The sequence below is a fragment of the Dromaius novaehollandiae genome, chromosome 2, assembly GCF_036370855.1.
Source record: "Dromaius novaehollandiae isolate bDroNov1 chromosome 2, bDroNov1.hap1, whole genome shotgun sequence".
In the NCBI taxonomy this organism is placed as follows: domain Eukaryota; kingdom Metazoa; phylum Chordata; class Aves; order Casuariiformes; family Dromaiidae; genus Dromaius; species Dromaius novaehollandiae.
In genome coordinates, this window is record NC_088099.1 from 110,793,893 (window position 1) to 110,816,422 (window position 22,530).

At 35.6% G+C, this 22,530-nt stretch overlaps 1 long non-coding RNA gene across 1 annotated transcript; it reads left to right on the forward strand.

Annotated features, from left to right (window-relative positions):
* Window positions 1–2,872: 2,872 nt before the first annotated feature.
* On the forward strand, window positions 2,873–10,177 carry LOC112991980 (uncharacterized). Its single transcript, XR_003261403.2, has 3 exons — window positions 2,873–2,992; window positions 4,158–4,312; window positions 10,112–10,177. It is a non-coding gene; the product is annotated as an uncharacterized LOC112991980 (long non-coding RNA).
* The last annotated feature ends 12,353 nt before the right edge of the window (window positions 10,178–22,530 follow it).

Sequence of the window (22,530 nt, forward strand, 5' to 3'; positions counted from 1 at the left end):
CACCAGTGTTTCCAAAACAAAGCAGTAGAAGATTTTGGTTTCATAAAATATCTTGGTAATTGTTGTTGTTCCTGCTTTGGAATCTTTTTTCCCCTTAAAACTCGCATATGAAGTCCATGAAAGTAGTTAACTGCTATGTTATTGCTGTAACACTCTTATAATCAAGGAATGGAAATTCAGTTTCCAGATGACTCTATGTCCCAAGCACTTTAAAACCAGAAAACAGCAATTTGAGATGGGATGTTCTCTAGTCATGACAACAATTTTCCTCTGCAGAATAATTTCCAGCTGAGTAAGTATAAATCTTGTCCATTTTTCAGACTTGAGTGAATGTTTACATTCCCATTTTTAACCTAAACTAGGAATTTCAGCAAAAGTTTGGTGAATCAGAGCTGCTTGTCTATGACATGTCTAGGACCTCTAATAGCCATCACATTATCAAACTGTGACAAAGTAAGTGCACTTGCAAAGTATGCTTAATTAAAAATTTTCAACAAGTCCTCCTTCCTGTTTGTTTAATGTCTGCTGTAGCAGCTTACTACTGCATCTTACTGGTAAGTGGCCCCTCTCATTCTTAATCAGTTTTCAAATGCAAGTATTGCAAAAAGAATCATGACAATTCTTATTTTCATTTTTATTTTGACAACATCTCAGCTTTGTTTAGGAGTGAGTAAATGTGTAATAGCATGTACCACTAACATTTTAGTAGTATGTTTTAGCTAAAATACATATCCTCATTTAAGATGCGAACAATGCACAGTATTTAGAAACATACTTTCTATGGATTCTTTTTCTTATACTTTCTTGGCTCCAACACTATTAAAATTGCATTGAATTCTGTTCAACTATTCACTGAATCAGACTCTAGTTTTGCTAATGCCAGAGCTGGAGAATCAACTCCTTTGAAAAATAAATCGTATTATGAAAGAGGCTCTCCTCATTTCTTCATAAAGGCAGAGACATACAATAATTCTTGAAGTAGACCCAGTATATATACCACAACTGATTCAAAGAAGTTTATGTCAGCAATAACAGATAATTTCAAATTTAGTATCTGAGTTGTATACACAGTATAGCAATCTATATTTCAAGGATGAAAGTAGCTTTTGCAAATTATCATTTTCAAAAGAATTTGAGCCACACTCATGCCTAGGACATTAATTAAAACAATGATTTATGTCAGTAAATTAGAATGGTCATAAGTTTTAACTATATATAATCCAGGTCAGACATCAACTATTGCATCATATTAAGTTATTAATACACTAATTAAATTGTCTTACTTTTTTTTTTCCAATGAAATAGGACTCAGTAGTTTCAGAATCAGCTTTTGGTTGTAATCAGGCCTCCTGTGGGAAGTTGGGTATGTAACTGAATGTACGATGCTTTAGTTGATAATTTTGAAAATGAGTTACTGCCTATCACTGATCAGTATATACTGTTTGTTCATGCAAAAGATGCTCGAGGAAATAAAATTATAAATTGATATCCACATCTTTATTCAAATATATAGAAAGAATTTCTTTTAGTCAATTGATTTTTAATATACTGTCATTTTTACTTTGTAAAAGCAAAATCTCAAAAACTATTTTTCCAGCCATTTTAAGAAGTGCATCTCCCGCCTAGGTTTAGTGTTTTGTTTTTTTTCTATTATCACGATTTTGATTAAATATTTCTGGTTTTGGTTGGCAAGAAATGAGCTTTTTTGTTTTTATCCAACTTCTGTGATTTTTTTAAATGAAAATTGAAACTTTTTTATTTCATAGTTTTTAATGTAAATTCAATATTATCAAGCAATGGATTTTTCCCACTAAAATTTATAGTTTGACCAAAAACCCAAGAAGCATTTTTGAATAAAAATTCAATAGCTCTCCATTAATTTTTTGAGTAGCCTGTTTATTTTGCTTGTAAACTTGCATTTGGATCAAAAAAAGTTGGGTTTTTTTCCCCATAATGTGTATTTGTCATAGCAAAATAGCACTTCTATATGTGTTATGACATCATAAAAAAAAGGTTTTAGAGATAAACAAAGAAAAAAACAGCTTGTGATGAGCAAATTAAACCTGAAGACTTTGTGTTTAAACATATTTAATAATCAGGCATTGAAAAACCATAAAAATCAAGCAAAATTTAAATATACCATATTGCATTGGTAGACCATGATATTTGGATAGTTTTAAGAACTTTGTAAACTAACACAAAGAGAGAGAGCGCAGGCACAATTGCACCTCAGCTTAGACCATGTTGCACAATACACTAGTTTTGAAAGAGAAGGTGGTATGTTTTTCCCTTCTAATTGCCTCTTCTCTGCTCCATGATCCAATTTGCCATGTTTTCAGTTGTGGATTTGTGAGGATGCTTTGAAGCAGTGATGTGACTTTGGAGCTTTTTTAAACCATTTTTAACTTTTATCATTTGCTTCACCCATCTTTCAGAAAGACTGACAAGAAAGCTGTAGCTGCGCAACTGAGACAATTGCAAATTCTAGCATAAGAGTGGGAATAATTTACCAGAGCAGGGAAGAGTTGAATTTTCTTATGCCAGCATCTGAAGCTGAGGCCAGAATATCGTAGAATTATGATATTGGATCAACTATACAAAATCATGCAGAAATTTATTTGGCTATTTTTGTTGTTTTATTTGTGAGTTCACAAAGTAAATAGCAACACGGCTAACTATTACCCCACAAAATGACTCTTAATCCATGCAGTTTTTTCACTAGTGTGTTTTAACATGGCTTCTTCCCTAAAACCAGAGCCTAACTTTTATATTACTTACCCTTCAGCAATACTTCTGCAAGTGTCAGAGATTTCTCTTCTGGAAACCCAGGCCCCACCTTGTTTTCCTCATGTTTTGCCAGAGCCCCAGGGATCTACAATCCACCTCCTGAAGATGTGCTGTTAATCCCTAGGTGTGCCACAGGGCTGCAGAGAGATCACTGACACAAAGTCAAGAGGACAGACCTCTAAATATAATACCACCTTTTATAAAAGTAAGTAAAAACAAATTCTCTGTGCTATTTTTCCCTCCTAAACAGTTTACTTTCTTCTTGTACATTAGAAGTCACTTCCATTGGTTCTCCAGTGCCTCTGCACATTCATTTCTGTATGTCTGGAAGCAGTGATTGGGGCAACCATGGTGTCATGTTTGAGGAGTCTGACAGCTTAAAACTTTTCAGCCATGTGAAAATTGCTTGAAGTCCATCAACATGTTAGATAACTTAATCTGTGAAAGCATATTAGAGCTGTGTGTGTTGTGTATGTCTACAACTTATGCATCAGCAGAGCCTTCCTGCCTAAATTCTGGGGTTTTCTTCTTCTGGAAATGCTGAATGGTTGTAAAACATTAATGTAACAGCTACAATTGGGGGCACACTCATAGGGCACAGGATCAGAGCACGGTGCTAGGAGAATATGATGGCCAAGTCAGCTCCGCTGACAGCAGGCTGTGGTGTGCTGGTGCTGTCTGTGAGGTCTGAGGTGTATTTCTCCCTGCTGTACTGTGCTCATGAGCCATAATGGAAAAGCGACATTTAGCTTGTTAGCTGGGAGCTGGGTACTGTTCAATAAAATCCATTCTCAGCACAATTAATGCTTTTAAAAATGTATTATACCACAGAAACAAATGTCCATTAAATTGCACCTGTAATGATCATTAATTGAAGGAGACTATTTTAAAATATCTTTATGATTAGGTCAATGGATGGTGGGGGGAAGAGGGCACTGAAATAATAGGAAAGAGAGAAATTGTCTTTTTTCACTTATTGGATTAAAGCTTAACCAAAAAACACCAAACATGTCCAGAGTTGGGACTTCTCATGGAAATCTAAACATTTGTCAGAAAAGCATTGCTGTTGCAGGCTAAATGAATGGCATAATTAGTCACAAATCAATGTAAAAAAATAAAACCCCAGTGCAGAAAAACAATTTTTTGAAGGTTCCAAGGGTGAAGCATTTTTGAAACAATATACTAATATGTGTTTCTTTTCCTCAATATTCCTGGCTTTTTTTATTCCTTTATGTTTGTAACCCTCTATTACTTTTTCCACATGTTCTTTACCTGTTTGCTTTTTATTTTGCTAATGGCAGTATTTTGATGTTGTGTGTTATTCATTCTTAGTCTATCGGCAAAACTGAGGGTCAAATTATTTTCTCCAGTGAACAGAGCTAATGCAAGAGTTAGCTGATGTTTATAATCAAGCTTCTGCCAAGAAGGATATTTTCAGAAGTCTGAACAACCTGGTGAAGACTGTGTAGTTTTTCATCCTGAATTTTTGGTATTATGGATAACAAAGATTCTGAGCCTGTCTGTGGTAAGCTTTTTTTTTCCCCTGTGTGTATGAGTAAGTGTTTTTTTCTTATTTTTCCTCTTCTCTCAAAGCAGAATAACATGGGATATGCTGTGAATTTAACATGGTACTAGTACGACTAGTTTTGTACTGTTAGGACAAAGCAAGAATATTTTATCTTAACAAACACATCTTCTGCTAAGACAGACTGTGACTTAAGTGATGACTCCTCTATTGGCTTTTGGATAGTATTTCCAGAAAGTGGGATGGTCTCTTCTATAAAAAAGATACAAAAGACATTTACACTGGATTTACATTAGTTAGCAAAATGTTTTTCTTTAAAGATTATGCTTGCAGGATGAAAGGAGTGCCAACTGTTTTAAATATTTTTACTAAAAAGGTTGGGTAAGATTTTCTGATTCATTTGGAAGGACTCATTGACCTCTTCACCACTGGGCACATTCTGCTAAAATGTTTTTTTTGTTCTCTATTCTTGTTCTGAGTATGAGCAAAATATAAAATTGTTATAGTTTTTCCAGATCTGCTGAAGTTCACTCTTGTGTTGTCCAAGATAATTTTCCAGTGGTATTTCTACTAGGATTCCCACAAAAATGTTTTGGTTTGAATTTTTCTTAGTTAATAAAAGGCAATGCATAGGCAAACTATTTCTACCTAGGGACTAATTTGTGTGAGAACAGTTTGTAGGGCATTTTGAGCAATTTTTTTTTCTATTTTGTCTAAATTTATCTTATTCAAGGCAATGTTATTATCTCATTGCTGAATAATTCCTACTAAGAGGAAAAGGTAATCACATACAAATTTAATTTTCTAAACTCGAGTAACTGCCTTTTGCAGAACAATTTGAAAGTTTATTTACCCAGACTACCGGAGTATAAGGGCCTATTTTCTGGAACCAAAATGGAAGTTTTAGCCTGCAGATTTTTTAAAAACTAGCTCCTAGTAGTCTGGAATCTGGTGATAGGAAGGAGAAGTAAAGCATACATATATCATACTAGCTTATTTTAAGACTCATGGTCCTAGCCCATAATAAGACTCCTGTTTGTTTCTCTGTGGTAGGATCTACCAAATGTATGTAGTGTAAATAATATTTTCAGTAGAATTCATGGATGGTATGAATCATTATAGGTCTATTGCTACACTGAGATTCAGGTAGTTTAAAAACAGGTAAAGATAAGGGTTTCTGGCAGGTATTTCCTTGTAGTTTATTTTCCTACTATTTATTAAATAAATTTTCTTTTCAGCATGTTCTGCCAAAATACGCTGAAAGTTTTGTGTCAGGTTGATTTGCCTGACTTTTTAAAATAGTTCACATTTTCATCTGCTGTAGTCCAATAATAGTAATACAAATGTACTTGCCTTTGAACTGTGCTACAAAAGCATCTGCAAGTACGAAACAAGAACTGAGCATCTTTCTTCCTTTGTTCTACGACCGGCGTATTCAGAACCAGCTTGAGCCTGAAAGAAAATACGTAACTTTTTTTTTTTTTTAAAAACAAACAAATAGAAAATGTTGATTCTGTGAAAACTGCAATTTCCACTAGTAAAGAAATAACCTAATCGAAAGATCCCAAATTTTCTGGAATCTTTATGTTAGATTGTGATTTTAATATTGTACCCTCCTTTCTTAGTTCTTATTTGTGTGTTTTTTTCACCCCTAGGTTCTTAAACCATTTAAACTTCAGTATAACTTCTGTTACAGAACTTATTACATATAATTACAGATTACAAAGGTAAACTTAGACTGGGTTGGACTATTTCCTGGGTAAAAGTTGATAACCCTGTGCCTGCCAGGCTTTGGGCCTAGTCTCCACCACTGTCTGCTGAATTTTCCTGTTTCACCTCATTCTCCTAACACAATATTCTCACAATATTCTCCTAACCTCGCTTTATCTCTCCAAAACTACTGTTCAAGGGAATCTATGGGAACATGCACAGCTTCCAAAAAAACTATCCTGAATTTCTAAATTAAACAAATTCTCTTCTCTGCTGCCATTTCCATACACTCTTTGCTCAAAAAGACTCTGGCCTGCGCATCACACTGAAGTTGGCTCTGGTTTTCAGTATTTCTTTCTGTTTCTTTCTAATTATACTTGCACACTGCAAGAAGAAAAAAAAGAAAGGCTACAAAGAATGAAAAGCCTCCGAATATTATACTGTTATACACCTCCCAAGAAATATTAGATCAGTGCCAACATACAGTGATTTTCCATTATACTGATCTATTGTAACTTCCTAATATATTCTTAACAGTTCATGAATCTTAGCCAATTATTCTTTTCACTTTATCTAGCTTTCATTTTCACTTTCTAGTGATAACAGGGGTCTTTCTGGCAGGCAGAAATTATTGAATAAACTTTAATTAGAATGCTTCAGGTAAGAAAGCTTCTATAATGATGGCTCAGGAACGGTACCTTTAATCCTACAAAGCACTGCTAGAAGTCTGATGAAGCTTTTGTGAGTTTGGGGGAATGGGGATGGAGAGAAAGGGTGAATGATTTTTTGTGTGTGTGTGTGTGTGTGTGTGTGTGTGTTTGTGTGTGTGTGTGAATGCACACACATACACACATGAATTAACTTAGACTGTTAAAAATATGTTTCTGCTCAGACTTATACATCCATCTGAAGAAGCAGTTTTTAAACTGACTTGAGGAGTAGCTTATCCTCCAAGAAAATCAGGAAGGGGAAACAAGTAAAGATTTTTATTGTACATACCAGCTTCCCTAGAGAACCTCCATTTCATAATTGAAACCTAGCTGGTAGGACCCATCTGGCAGATGGGAGGATCAGCTGGTTCTTTTGAGCTGTGCTCAATATGCTAGTAGGAGTATTGTTTTTCATTTTTCCCCCTATCCTGCGTATTTTTTCTGTCTTTTATTAATCTTACTAGCACAGCCAAGTGAAATGTACTTTAATATCAGTCTTTGACTACGAAGGATCAAAAGCCTAAACAGTGACAAAAAAAGACTTCTTTTGATGTGTTGTTTATATTTCAGCAAAGAATGTGAAGCTGAAATAGATTACTTACTGAACTAATCTGTGAGAGACTGTCCTCTTCAATAATGCTCAAGCAACTGGTTTAAAATAAAAGATGGTGCACAAAGAGCTGTGTGAAGAGTTTCACTCTCCTAATCTCCCATCTAAATGCCAATAGACATAATTAACATGCTCTGAACAAATGCCAGTTGGCTGTATTTTGCAAACAGGTTTTAAAATACTGAAAGTAGATGGCCTAAAGCACCAGCAGAATATTTTTAAAGCATCACATAGAGTTAGAATAAGTTCAGTGTGTATGGGTTTTTTTATTTTTTGGGGTGGTTCGAGCATATACAGAGCATCTCAAGAACATTTTCCTAATAAATTGACCTCTTAAAATTTCCTCTTAAAATTATCAACTCTTATTTCAAGAATAAAGGTCAAAAAACCATCTCTAGAGTTGTTGTTCTCTCTATTTGACCTGTGGTGTTTCTTTTTCTTTTTCTTTTCTTTTTTTTTTTTTTTTTTTTTTCCTGTGGTTCACTTCAATTTGGGTAAGTAGAGAAAGTAAACATTTTAATGCCCAGGGGAAAAATGTCTATTAAATAAGAAAAGGGTGCACATGACTTTTTGTGAAAGGAAGTAAATGGGCTTGGAAAGAATTTTCAGAATTCTGTATGCAGAAGCTTCTCAGAGTGGAAAAAGCTGGAGAAAGAATTATTGTAGTGTTAGGAAATATGTATACTTAAATATCATATTGCAACTTTTGCCCTAACCCTATAAATAGAAGGGAAAGAAGAAAAGTGTTTACTTTCCTTATTTTAAGTCTTATTCAACATGAACAGGGAACAGGGAATAAATAAGACAAAAAAAAAAAAAAAAGAAGAAGAAGAAGGAAAAAATGCCTACGTATTAGTTACAATCATTTTCCATACTCATTTGTTCTCCTTTAGATTTTAATCCAAATTTCAAATTTAACCAGATACAATAATAAATCACCAAATGAGAAATTACAGCTCACTTATTACTGAAACTTTGTCAGTATGACAGATACACTACAGCAAAATTTATGCACTCATTGATGGTTAAAGTTGCTTACAATCTTAGCAAGCATTGCTTGAGAGTTTAACAACAAACTATTTAATGCTGAATTCTTGAGAAAAAGATTTTTTCTGATAATGTGACCCTGAGAAGGGTCCCAAGTCAACCAAACACTGAAATGTAGGCACAGGAAAAATAATTTGCAGGAAGTTGAGCTAAGTTAGATCAGCTGTAGCCAACACACTTGGGAGTAAAGTTATTCATGTTCATAAGTGTTTCCAAGTTCAGTGTATTTAGTCTGGAGACTTTTTTACATTTCTGTAATCCATGTATAGGTAAGTAATGGAGTGTTTGTCATCAATGGTTCCTTTAAAATATATTTTTAAGCAAACAAACACAAGGTGACTTTAATCACAAGTATCTCCAGATCAAATGTGATAACTTCCTTTTATAAGCTTTTCTCCTGCTTATATGCAATGAAGCATGGATACAACATATTCCATTTTATTCCTCATATGCCAAACTTACTGTGTCTCAGGTCTCACTGGAAAGTGGATAAAAAGGTCAAAATTAAATGAAAAGAAAATGTGGTCATTGAAGTGTGCCTTCCTTCACATGATGAAGGAAATAAAATGAAGGCTGACTGAAATACTGACATTTTCATTATCTCATGATGATTTTTTTCTCATCTGGGTCCTGTAAAAAAAAATAAACTAAATATTCTGTAAAAAAAAAACCTAAAAAAAATCTGATAAGTGTAACTTTATTGGCTCCATATTACTGGTTTTAATTAAAAGAAAATGTTTTGGCAGGGCATAATCAGGTAAATGGATCTCCTCACTTCTGTTATGAATAGGAATATTCCCAGGAATAGCAAGCTACATCTATACTGCTGAAAGCATCACCCCAGGTAGAGATCGCTGATCCTCAAGATCAGCAAGCACAGAGCAATTCATGTCCTTACTGTTCACAGTTAGCACCTTCTAAGGGAGACTACTGTGTTCCCCACTGCATAGTCAGTGATAGTGACAGAAGGTTCTTCAGAGTTTCCAAACTGTTAATTTGTTGATATATTGCTAAGAACAGAGATGACCAAAATAAAGTGAACACAATCAGTATGTATTTCCTACACAGATGTGGTACAGAAAGGCTTAAATGGAAAGGTAAGAAAAAACAGAGCTTATTATTATTATTTTATCTTATTTTATTTTTTTACAAAATTTTAGTCAATGTGATCATTATGTTACTTGTTGGGTAAGAGAATAAAAGCTCTAAATAGAATTTCTACAGATAGACATGAAAAAATATTGGAAATTAGGAAAAAAATATTAATGCCTTCCCAAGTTAAAAATAAATTTAGTCCATTTCAAAGTAAAAGAACGAAGACCCCAAGGAACATAGGCTGAACTGAAGTTCCCATTTCCCTAATTCCAGATTTTCAGTACTTAAACCATTTTTGAACAGTCTTCTATCCCTGAGTCCTCTGGAGATCAAAGTTATTTTTACATTAAGATTTTTTTTTTACTTTAAGATTTCAGAAGTAACAAAAGATCTGAATATTCAGAACTGCCTCATTCTTGAAAGTGATGAATAACTCAACCCCTAATCTCCTGTCTGAGTGCTCACATGATCTAGGCCTTTTCACTTCTACATTACTTGATCTGTTAATTATCTTTGAACATGCATATGAAAAGTAGCTGGAAGAAGTGTCATGGTGTCCCAAGCAATAAAGCTTGTAGACTTAAGGTATGGAAGAGCTGCTTCTTCATCAAATTTGCTTCTTCCCAGGCTGTTACAAGGAAATGAACCTGTCAGCTCTTCTGTGGAGGTCTGTTCATGGATTAAGCTCCAATGTGGATCACAGCGGTATGTGTGTATTCTCATGCTGAAACAGTCCTAATGTGCTTTTGCAGATCATTTATATTGCTTTAATGTTGATGAATGCTTGACTGCTACTTCCCAGGAGACCGAGAGAGAGATGGACTTATGTTCATAAGAACTTTCTTAATAGGCAAGACCAGGTAAAAGCACTTTATGGTCATATTGCAGCAATGTCCATGCAGATGGCATTCTGGACTGATATCATGGCAGGGAAATTGCTGCCACTGCCTACTGCCGCTGACTGTGTCAGGCTGAACAAAAGCGTATGCTAGTCTGCTGGAAGGGTTGCATGATGACCACAGCAAAGCTGTGAAAGTGTCATCAGGGATGCTGCTGTTGAGCTTTTTTTCCTGAGGATATATCAACTTGCAGTCAACTGATTGAAAGCACTTTCCATCACCACTCAGCAAGGATTTGAGCAGAGGATCTCAAAACAGACAGTCTTACCTCAGCACAGGCATGGTTGGCATTATCCATAGGAAAGTTGAGAGTCCTGAACAGACACTTCTGTATAGTGGTTAGAGAGTGCTGATCTCTTTGTGTCCAGACTGCATAATTTCTGAAAAGAATGTGTGTTCACATAAACCATGGACTTACTTGGTATAGACATGTTCTCCATAAACTGGCTGCCACAGTTTATAAGAACCTGCGGATGCCCCCTATGCTCCCTCATATGGAACTATTTTTACACCTTCTTACATGTAAAGGGGATGTACTTTTATATTCTTCTTGTGAGTTTATGATAGGCATTAGATAAAGATATGGATCCTACTTACAGTCTCCTCTCAGCTGAAAACATAATAATGTTAACGATTGCATATTTCAATGACTGCAATTATAGTTTTATTTGAGGCTCCAAAGGGATAGCTTCTCTTGTGGGCTTGATATGGGGTCTTTGAGGGAAGTGTTTTCTTGGGGTAATGTTCTGCTATTTCAAGAAAAAGTTGTCTAATTACTCAATATTTTAATGTTCACTGCCTTACTTTTATCATAGGCATAAAAGATGTTGCAGTCCTACTGATACTGGTTGGTTACTAGGAGAATGGGATGAAGCCATGATCTAGCTTACCATTAGGGAAGAAACAGCCTTGCAAAAGTGTATTTCCCCTCTATATGTGTATTGATGCAAGAGCCCCACCAATTTCTGCTTCTCCTTAGCCCATCGTGAAAAGTCTAGGAGCTTTCTTTCAGTTTGTGGGCAGGAGCCATAGCTGTGCAGCAAGCTGAAAGTGAGACAAAAAAGGAGCTATAGTTAATTGTGCTAATATTGGCCATTGGAAGGAGGCAGAAAATAAAGAGCAGCTTGTGTGCAAGATTTTGGTTGCTATCTGTAAAGTGTGAAATACTTGTACCCGAGAAAACCTCTCTAGTCTAAATTAAAAAGATATTGGTTAGCACATATTAACAGTCATTGGACTGGGATCTGAAACAAGTTTCTCGACTCAAAGCTAAATGTCTTAACTATTAACTAGAGATGTGTTCTATCTCTCTCCTCCTCTTTCCTTCTGGGCCAGGGAAGATTAAAATTGTCCCATGAAACTTCCACAGAAGGACCTGAGAGGCCCCATCATTGCTGATTACGACATTCTCCTGAGAGGGGACAAATATAGATCCAGATCTGTTCAGACAAAGGAAAGAGCTATGCTCCATGTTTACAACATTCTGTGAGAGTGCTTTTAACCCCTGAATTGTAGAAGGAAAAGAGCCATATCACCATAATATTTTTTAATGAAAGCAAGATTCTCTACTCTTACCAAAGGCAGACAGGATTCCCATGATGTCTGTAAGTCCTTAGTGAAACTTTACATCCTCAGACACATCATCAAGTGAGGCCTCTCTGTCTTTAAGAAGGGAAAGACTTAATTTAAAACAAATCCTTCTCCACAGAGATTCTGCACAGCAGGCTACATGTTGTGATGTACTTTTATTTCTGCATTTGTTTCTTAAGGAGGTACAGCCACCACACGTTTGAATGGGAATATTAGAAAAAAAAACAAAGAGAATACTGTTTGCAGGCAAGAGTGCAGAAGAGGAAAATTATACCAATATTACTATGTAATGTATAGGGAGACAAATGTCTACTACAGGAATATAGATTTCAAGCCAGTTAGGATTGGCAACATTTTGCTTGTTAAGGTGGCTTAACCTTATTTTATAGATCAAACCATAACTTTCATTTATATTTGTCCTGCTATGTACCTACAACATTTGAAAGGGCTAGCTTACTTATCTAAGTTACTTAGACCTTGCAATGCTAGTAGAATAATAACTAAAGTCTTTCAGAAGTTTGGGTCCCAGTTTCTAGACAGCATTTGTAAATCCTCAGTGCATGGGGCATATATAAAGAAAGACAAATAAAGGAAGTAACAATGCTTTAATATGTGCCTAAAATTAAGATTCTAAATCTATATTAAGGCAGTTAAATATCTCTATTTTCAAAATGCTGAAACCTGAGAATTCCTTTGGCAGTCAGCGGAAGTATCAGTTCAGATCTTACACTTTGTTCTGAGCAAAAAATAAACTTCTGCAAATAATTACAGCATCTCTATTGTAAACAGGACTGTACTGCCTGTTGAGAAGCATATGTTCGACACAGTGAAGAGTTCTATCAATACAGCACCAATGTCAGAGATTTGGCTGCTTCCCAGAATCAACACGCAGCATTGTCTGGACTCCATATATTTAATATAGCATCCTTGCACTTGGAGGAATTTGTGATTTGAAGTGATTTGAGGAAAGGAGCAACTACAAATCTCAACCTCCAGTCTCCCAGGAATAAGGGAAAAAACAAGTTATTGCGCACATCTGGTACAATAGCAATCTTTATTCTAAATGGACTGCCATGGAAAGGTATAAAATGTTGAGTTTTAGTTAACTTGCAAGTTCAGATTTTTCAGTGTCCACTGTCAGCTAAAATGCTCTTTCTACTGCTATTGCCTGCAGCTAGGTCTATTTTTCCATTTTTTAAGGTGTCATCTTTTCTATTTATTTTATTTAATTGTATCTTGCTGGGATTGGCATTCACAGTATTTCCTACTGTAAGTGTGTTCAGCAAAGACATAACCAATAGATAAACCTATAAGAGGCAGCCTTTCTTTTTCTACATGTATTTCATGTTTTGTTCCTTCATGCATCGCAGCTTCAGAGTCTGAGCTCTTCTTTCCCAGATCAGCAGCTGATGCATTTCACAAAGGCAAAGTACAGAATTTCAGCTTTCTAATGAGGGACTTTAGCTGCATCTCATAGTTTACAGATATTCGCTGATTATAGTAAACTGTAGGCTAAAGGAAAGTATAATCCTTTTGCATTTACTTTCTGTCAATCATTTTGAGCTGATACGTTGTAAGCCTTTTAATCTTATTATTTTATTTACTCTTAGGCATCAAAATCCCAGCACAAAAAGGATATAGAAGCATTATTGATACCAACTTTTGTACTAGGAAACAAGTGACTCCTCACCACTATCTCTTAAATTATGGCCTAACGAAAACCATTTACAACACTTCTTTGAGGGCAAACAGGAAGATGATATTCCGTCATGAAAAGTGCTTACATTTTAATCATTAGAGGGAGCTAGAGACACCTCCTTTGGTTAGGAAGAAACCTTTCCATTATAAAAATAATATGTAATGACCTCTTTTGAGAAACTCTGTATATCTATTACATCTGATGTGAAAGGGAGAGAATCCCTGGGATGGAAAAATATTTTTTCTCTACCTAAAGACTTTCTACTTCGCTTATTGCTGTGATGTGAATGGTTGAAACTTGCTATGGCCTTTCTCTCGCTTTCATTTATCCTGAACATTTTGGCATATTGAAAATGATAACTAGGCATACTTGCTCAAAGGCCAAGACTGTCTTGCCAATAACATAGCAGCAGTAGCATGCATTTGTCCTAAGAACAGCCAGGAGCTGTGGAACAGTGTTGTGAAAGAATCAGCTTCATGCCTGTGGCTTGAACAGCATTTGTTCATGCCTGTGTTCTGGCCTTGAACAGATTCATGCCTGTGACAGCATTTGGAGGTCAACTAATGTAGTTAGTCATATATCTTATATGATAAAAGCCTGTGCTATAAGCTTAGGAGCTTTAACGTTTGATCCTTATAGGATATCATGGAGACTGTTCTGCTCCTAGTTTTTGGCTTGGGGTGTCTTTTTTTATTTTTTTCTTAAAAGCTGGTAAATTAAACACTATACTAAAGGAAATTAGTTGCATCAGAACTGGCCCTGCCTCAGGAACAGTTAAATGTTTTGCAAGGCCCACAAACCTCTCTTGGTCTGCCTTCCAGGAAGCAGGTGCAGTGGCCGGCTGCTCTGTGTGACTCACCGGGCTTTTGTCACTGCAGAGATTCCATCACCAGTCCTCCCACTCACTAGTGATGGAAGCAGTAGCAGTCAGTGATCTGAAAGGGTTATAGGCAGAGGTAGGATAGGCCACTGGACTCTTCAGACAGCACTTCTTCCTTAATAAACACTTTCCCTTCTGTGAGGAAAAGCCAGATGACGAAGATCCCTATGTTTTTATATCGGTTCAGGAGCCACTACTTGGATCACTTCAGCTTTCAGATTGAAAGTCAGAAATACTGGATTTCATAATATTTACACAGACTTAATCCACCCACCCACTCTATGCATGCATGTGCATTATACAACTTCCGTTGACGTAATTTCATAGGATAATTTTCCATTGAAACCCATGAAGCACAAAGTGTCTAAGACAGGATGCAAATGTAGACTGAATGAAAACTTCATAAGCAAACATCAAACCGCATTTCCTGACTTTATGTTCAACTATATAACTAAAGAAATATTCTCTCAACCTAGACATTTCAATTTAGTATAGATTTGGATTGCAAGAAAGGATGCCATAACACCAAAGACACTAAGCAGTGGGGTGAAGATGCATACTATCATTGCTTCTATTTAATACATCTCCTTGAAAGATTATCAGTGTTGAATGTTGCTTCCAATCATTTTTATTTTAAGGAAAGCACTCCAGTCCAACAGTTTTTGGGGAAAAAATATATATATAATAAGGACTGTTAAGTAGCAAGGATGAATTGTACTACATACATTCATTAAAATTCCAAAAGAAGACCCTAAATGGTATTAAAAAAGGGGAAGAACTGGCTCTTCTACTATATCTAACTACTTCCAAAATAGCTACAGTGATTTTAGAAAGGAAATCAGGGTTAACAAATCTTCTCCTGAAGATTTTGAAGATAGGAATGAATTTGGAATTTCCAAATAAAAATGCAGAAATAAAGCTATAGTTTTCTCTTCATGAAAAATAGGTGCTAAGTCTTTGTTCCATCTTATAGAAAAGATTAATAGACTTTGGATCTAGAAAGTATTACCCAAATAGTAATGAAGGGACCAAGCTCACCCCACTCTTCCTCGAAAATGTGAAAACAAATAGTTCTAAGTTCTCAGCAAATCTAGAGCCAGCATATAGCTGGATATCATAAATACACACACACGATAAAAACAAAGCAGCAAGCACTAACCAGATAGAAGGAAAAATCTCTGTTTTTAAGTCCAGAAATTAAACATGGGTGGACATACTCCATACTCTGGCAAAAAAACAAACCAAAAAACCCAAAACATAGGCAAGTCTTTTAGAAAATTATTAACAAACTAATATTTGACCTTTGAGAGGCTCATCAGTAGTTTCAGTATGTATACATACATACATACGCATACACATACATACATACAATATGTAACAAATCTATATATAAATATTACAGTATTTATAATATAATAATTTCATGACCAAAGCAGTAAACAGATGCTACATTCTCATCTATTATGGGTTAAAGAAAAGAAAAAAGAAAAACAGATGAGATTCTGGTTGTATAATTCCACTAGTATATGTGTTACAAAGGACAGCAAGGAAATGAGAACGATTTGTTTATACAAAAAGCTTCTGGGTTTGGATCTGGATGACATCAAAGTAGCATATCTGACAGCTTCCCTTAGCTTGTCAAAGCATAATAGCAGCTTACAGAAACAAAGCCTTGCCTGCAACAAGACTTGGGATCACAGCATAGGAAGTTTTTGTATAAAACAGAGATGAAGAAAATCTAGCAAAGATGGGAGACTGTCTACAATATTTGAATGTAGTGTTTGACTTTCAATCTCCATTACTAGTGTCTTCTCAAGACAATAGTTCAGTCTTACTGGAAAACTCTGAAGAGTTATGAGCTCTGCTGACCATTTCATTTTGAACATTTTTGAATAGCTATTAAGGAAGATGGTTTTGTATTCTTGGAAAGCCCTTTGACAAATGCAAAGGAAACCAAAAGAGAATTACCATATATGTGAGCACTGTCAAATGCCCTGACACTGACTACAAACAACAGGCATTGTCCACCCTCCACTGTTTTTCATGGGTTTTTTTTCTTATTGCTGAAATTATGCGCTAGCTGATCACTTATCTGATGTGTAGAAATATAGCAAAAACATTAATTTCCTATAAAATATTAACTACCTGGAAATTTTAGTGCCTGTTAGTATCAATAGAATCTAAATATCTAAATAGCACTGAATCTTGTTACCTAACAGGAGTGCCTATCGACAAATCTGCGTGAGGGAATTATACATGGTGCAGGATTCCCAGACTGCAGCCAACTCAGCTGGTATATTCATGCAGAATAGCACAGCATCTGTGAAGACTTACCAGCTCACTAGTAAGAGTTCAGAAAGCTCTGTTTGCATGGCCCTATGACTGAGATAATAAAGACGGGCTCAAAAATCCCATCATCTTGCTTCTCAAAGCTTCTAGCTTTGCAGTCAGCACTGAAGGGCTCAGAAATCCCTGCTGTCATGCTGTCATATAGACGTTAGCCTCCAAAACATGGCAGAAAGATGTCCCAAGCATGGCATACAGGCCACATATAACTATAGCTGAAGACAATTGCATTGATTGACACCCAGAAATAAATGGAAAGTTAGTGTAGTCTCTGGAAAGTGAGAATATAATGTTAGGACTATACAAGGCAGAAAAAAACAAACAAGCAAACAAAAAAAAACCCAAACCCCCAGTGGTCTCCATACTATTATCACGATTTTAAAACAAAACAAAACAAAACAAAACAAAACACTATGCTATCAAAGAATAGCTCAGAATCAAATAGGATCCAAAACCTGTAAATATTTTCAACAAAAGTTTTGGATGATTATAGGAACTGGAGCTTTGGGAAAATGTTAGCTTTTTCCAGAGAAAGGAAGGTGAGAATAGAAACAGGCAAGATCACTAGCTGTAGGGACTGGTCTCTTGATGTATGTTTATCAGATTGGTAATTCTTAGGTGATGTATGCCTTCTTGAAAGGGTATTTTGATGCTTTCTATTCAACATAACTTTTCAGAAGTAGTCTTCATGACCCCAGAAGCACAGAGTCTGAGGGAAAGTGTAAAGATTGATATTCATTCATTCAGTAAAGAAAACTATCATCAATTTTCATATCCCAGGATGAGTTTTCAGTATAGACAGCTGGAAAAAAATAATTGGGAGGGACTTGTTTGTGGGCTTTGGCTGTTTGTTTTCAAAGGTGACTTAAGATGATTGTTAATCAGTCTATGAATTTCTAGCCTTTCAAATCACTACTAAGTATAAAAAAGACAAGACAGTTTATTTTGAAAGATGAAGAAAAGAATGGAATTTGACTTAATCTCCCACATTTTTCAGAGTTAGTGAGAAGAAGAAAGTTGTGTAAACTTTTGTTTGTGACAATAAAAATGAGTGGAAAAATATATCTATGCATTTTTTTAATGATTTTAAATATTGACTGTCACAACAAATAATGGCTTACACACAGCTTAAAGAGAGAGTCAGGCTTGGAAAAATATTCCAGCATGATAAAAGCATAACCAGGTGGGCTTTGTTGTTATTACTATTTATTTTATCCAAGTGACCTATCAATAACAACCTTGACTCAGGAACATTTCTTAGAAAATTAATAACCAGATGGAATAAATGACCTGTGGAAAAGCCTTTGGCCATCAGCTCTCCCAGCTGGATATTAATCCCCCTGAAATGTCACAGGTCTTGATCACTACTGCCCAATTAATGTATTAATAAGATGTGTAAATGCTGAATTGTATTTTCTTTTTGTATAGTTAACCTTTTGGGGATACTTAAAGAATGGAGAAGGGTAATACATGTTTTCCAGTGAGACGCCACAATATTTCTTTTATTCACAGTAAACACAAATAAATTATGGAAAGCTCTCCATGTATTTGTACATTGCAGACTTCTGAGAGCTGTTTACTATTGGAAATGAAGGGCAAGGGCATTATTAGAAAGACTCATTATACACTGGGTCAATACCTCGGTGCTATTGTTTGTTAAAATGTTTTAGCACTCGAACATAGCAGCCTATTTATTCTCAGCAGGGCAAGCAAACCTGAATTTTGCTGCTTCTGCCACAGGGAAGCTAATGGGTAGAGGATGAGGACAGAACTAAGACAGACCTGAGAGAAGATCCGTGGAGACACAAGCTTACTTTTCCTGTTGTCACTAGGGAATGGATATCCTAGAGATGTTGTCATGGTTGTTGCCAGTGACTGTCACAGGATGGTCAGTGCTGCTACTGGCACAATTGCCTGACTGCATGCTAGGGCACTAGTTTCCTCAAGGGCAATAACAGGAGCAAGGCTGACCTTCCAGAGCTCTGCCATAGACAAAATTAGCAATGCTATGACTATTTTGATCCTACAGGTAGTGTCCTCCTTAGCAATTGCATACTTTGAGCCAAGAGTCAGCCCTGCATCCAAATCCTATAAGAAGTGAACCATCAGACGATAGGTAATGGTAGTCCAAGGAACAGTCAGTGATGGTCAAGGAGCTGTTTGGTCTTCTGGTGGTGTTTGTTTTCAGACGTTCCTTTACATGGAAAGGTAAAGTAAATATTAGCATCTTTTATAATAAAGTGCTGCTGAGGATTTGTGTTATTGTGAATGGTAGGAGAAGAGTAGCTACAAGTGGACTAAGCCAAGTTAATGTCTCCTTCTGGCCTTAACTTAAAAAACAAATGAATCATGTGGAGGTCTTTAACTGTCTGTAAGTAGTACTGACCACTTTATTAAACACAATGAATGTCTCGTATTTAACTGTCTAACTGTCTACCTATTTATTAATTTCTTATCACTAAGCTTTAGTCTTTTCAAAAATGAATTTTGGGGCTTTTTAAGAATCTTTGTTTGTTTCTTAAAAGAAGAGATATATGGTCTCTAGGACTATCCTAACCATTCATTTCCTGTCAGCTTTGTCAACATGATGCAGTGCCTGTGGCCATAATTTAAACTTGGCTGGAACATAAACCAGGTCTTGCAATTTCTAAAGCTGATTAGGGGTCTTAGACATTCAACTTTGATTAGGATTTTGTGATTGCCCTATTAGCTAGCATTTGAAAAGTTTATCATTCAGTTAGATTTGACTCCTAACCAATTAAGCCACAGATTTATTACTAAATGGATGGCCAAAGACACTTCATTTTGAGATTGCTATTAAGCCAATATTTGTTTCTAAAATGGATGAGCTAAAAACATCAGTATTTAAACAGTATTTTGTCCATTTTATACCTAGACATTCTTAGAGTTTTCTGATGAATAACTGGACTGCATTTTGAACACCCATCTACCGGACAAAATGTAAATATTATCTTTAAATATAAATTAGATGCACTATCTACATATAGGCTACTCTCATTTTTACCACTGGTAAGTATTAAGTAAGAGCTTATTCCTTTCCCATTTAGCAAAAATAATTTCACAGCTTGAGACATAAATTCTCAGCCATAAATTATTCTCCTCATGTCCAGCAAAGGACTTCCAGGTAATTCCCAAATTATTAGAAGAAACATTTTTTGCAATAAAAATCATTAACTGCCAGTTTAATTCATGTTTACCATCTTCCTTTCATTTTGGAATACAAATTAGAAAAAAACTCTGGAAATGTTGTTTTGTTAGATATGTATTTAACTAGGAACAAAGGACAAAATATTCAACACAGTAATAAAAAAAGCAAGAAATATAATTAAATGTTTGAGGTTTTTTGCCTTGATCTGATTTTTCTCAAGATTTTCTGCTTTATTCTGTCTGATTACTAAATAACGTATTAAATACATTCCTGTTATTTGTACTCATAGGTGCAAGAATTACATAAGAACTTGATATTGTGAAATAAACACACTAACACATTATTTTTCACTAATGCCTATATAATGATCAACAGCGCGAAATAAATTACACTTATTCTTCCATTTGGTAGTGTATAGTAGAAGACAATCACCTTAAAATGAGAAAAAGTTCATCCAGAACTGGCTGGGAACACTTTCTTTTTGTTTGATTTTTTTGTTTTGAAAGGAAACAGGATTTTCTTGTGATGACTTTCCTGTAACCTTCTCTTTATATTTTTCCTCTATTGTTTCTGGAACAGCTTTTATTCCCCTGCATGCACCTTATAAAAACAAAAACAGGCAAAAATCAAACACATACCAGCTTTCTTCTTACAGCTACTGAAGTTGGCTGACCCTAAACTAACATGTAATTTAATCTGTGGAAAAAGAACAGTGGAGAACTGTTAAAATTAACTGAACTAATGCCGTTACATTTCCTTTGTATTTAATTATTGTGACGTTACAGTCTCTAGGACTGTACGTGCATTTGCTTATAACTGCTAAACTGAGAAGTGTTTGTGTCAGGTGTCTGCCTCAGGCTGAATATTTTGGGTGAAGTTTAAGTTAAAACAGTATCTGTTTCTCAGAACAAAAAAAATCTTTTGTTGATGTTAAAAAAATCCATTGTGAAACTGGCATTTCCCTTCTTCTGAGCAAAGAAATGGAATTTCATTAGGGTTGAGACAGTGATATGTCCAGTATCAAGAGTGTGTCACTTGCATGTCACACGGAAATTATAATTTTGGACAAGTCTGTAGGGAGCAGGGGAACAGAAGAGCAAAACAACCACTGTCAAACAAACATATTTTCCACATATTAGTTGGATTTGGTTAGAATTTGGATTCTGTAGTAAGCATGCTGGAACTTGCTGTTGGTGGAGAAGGAAGGGAAGACAGAAGTTTCTCTGTAATGCCAACTAAAAATCCAAACTATGAACAGGGAGTCACTCTCTGAAGTACTCAACCTGCACTTAACCCTGCTGATGTCCTGACTAGAAGGAGGAAGTGGAAAGGAAAGAAGCAAAAGAAAGAGCCTGAAGGGAAAGAGGAAAAATGCAGGGTCAAGGAACAAAAAACAGGATGTCTTGATGTTGGAAAATAGGACCCTTGAAAACTAGGAGACAAGAAGGTTAGGTAAGAGCTATGAAATTGGAATAAAAACTATTTTATCTCCTCATCATGCCACAGCAATTCTTTTTCCTCTCTTTAATGTTGGGGGAGAGGCGAACTGTCCATGCTAGAGAAAATCTTAAAATACAAGATTTTAAAATGGTACATTTTAGTTGTCAGCATCTCATAGTATTTTCTTTATGCTTAGTAATGTCACTATGTTGCTCTTGTGCCCCGCCCCCTTTTTTTAATGCAGCTCTTAATTGTAGACTCACACCTCTGAGGTACCTTTTCTCAAGAGTGCACCATTACGGAGAAATGTCAGGCATCTACTATCAAATATATAAAATGGATTGGGAAATATCTAAGACAGTGACACAGAATAACTAATCTGATTGAAAAATCAGACTGACAGGAAGAAAGTATGAAATTCTATCTGTGGTATTCAACTCTGGTGGGGTGACTCTTAAGAACAATAACGTAAATTGTGACCTCATTTTTGTTGTTGATGTTTCTGCGTTCTAGTTATGAAGATACATATTCTTGCTGGAACTATTTACTTTAGTTTTTTGCTGTTACGGTATTACTATATCTTATCTAGGATACTTCAAGTGTCAGTTTGGAACAATAGGGCATGTTTAGTTGGAAAAGCAAAACATGATGCAAAAATGCAACTTTCATTAAAAAAAATGGAAAGACATAGGAAAACCTAAATTTGATGTACACATTTAGACATATCCCTCAACATTCTAATTGGAATGGCAGGAAACAAATGTGCACAAACGTGCACCAAAATAATTATAAAATTGCTGCAAATTGCTGTAATATGTCTGACCTCGTTTTTCCTAGGAAGGAAAGAGAAAGGCTATCTTTCAAAAGCATCTATCTTCAAGCAGAAAGGAACCTGGTTTTATACCCTGATTTGCACACAGTTTAAACTCTCTGGAAATCCATCCATGATCTCAATAAGAGACTGAATTTTATTCATTCCTGTGTTAAACTAGGCTTCAAAGTGCACTATACAATTGCAGTGCA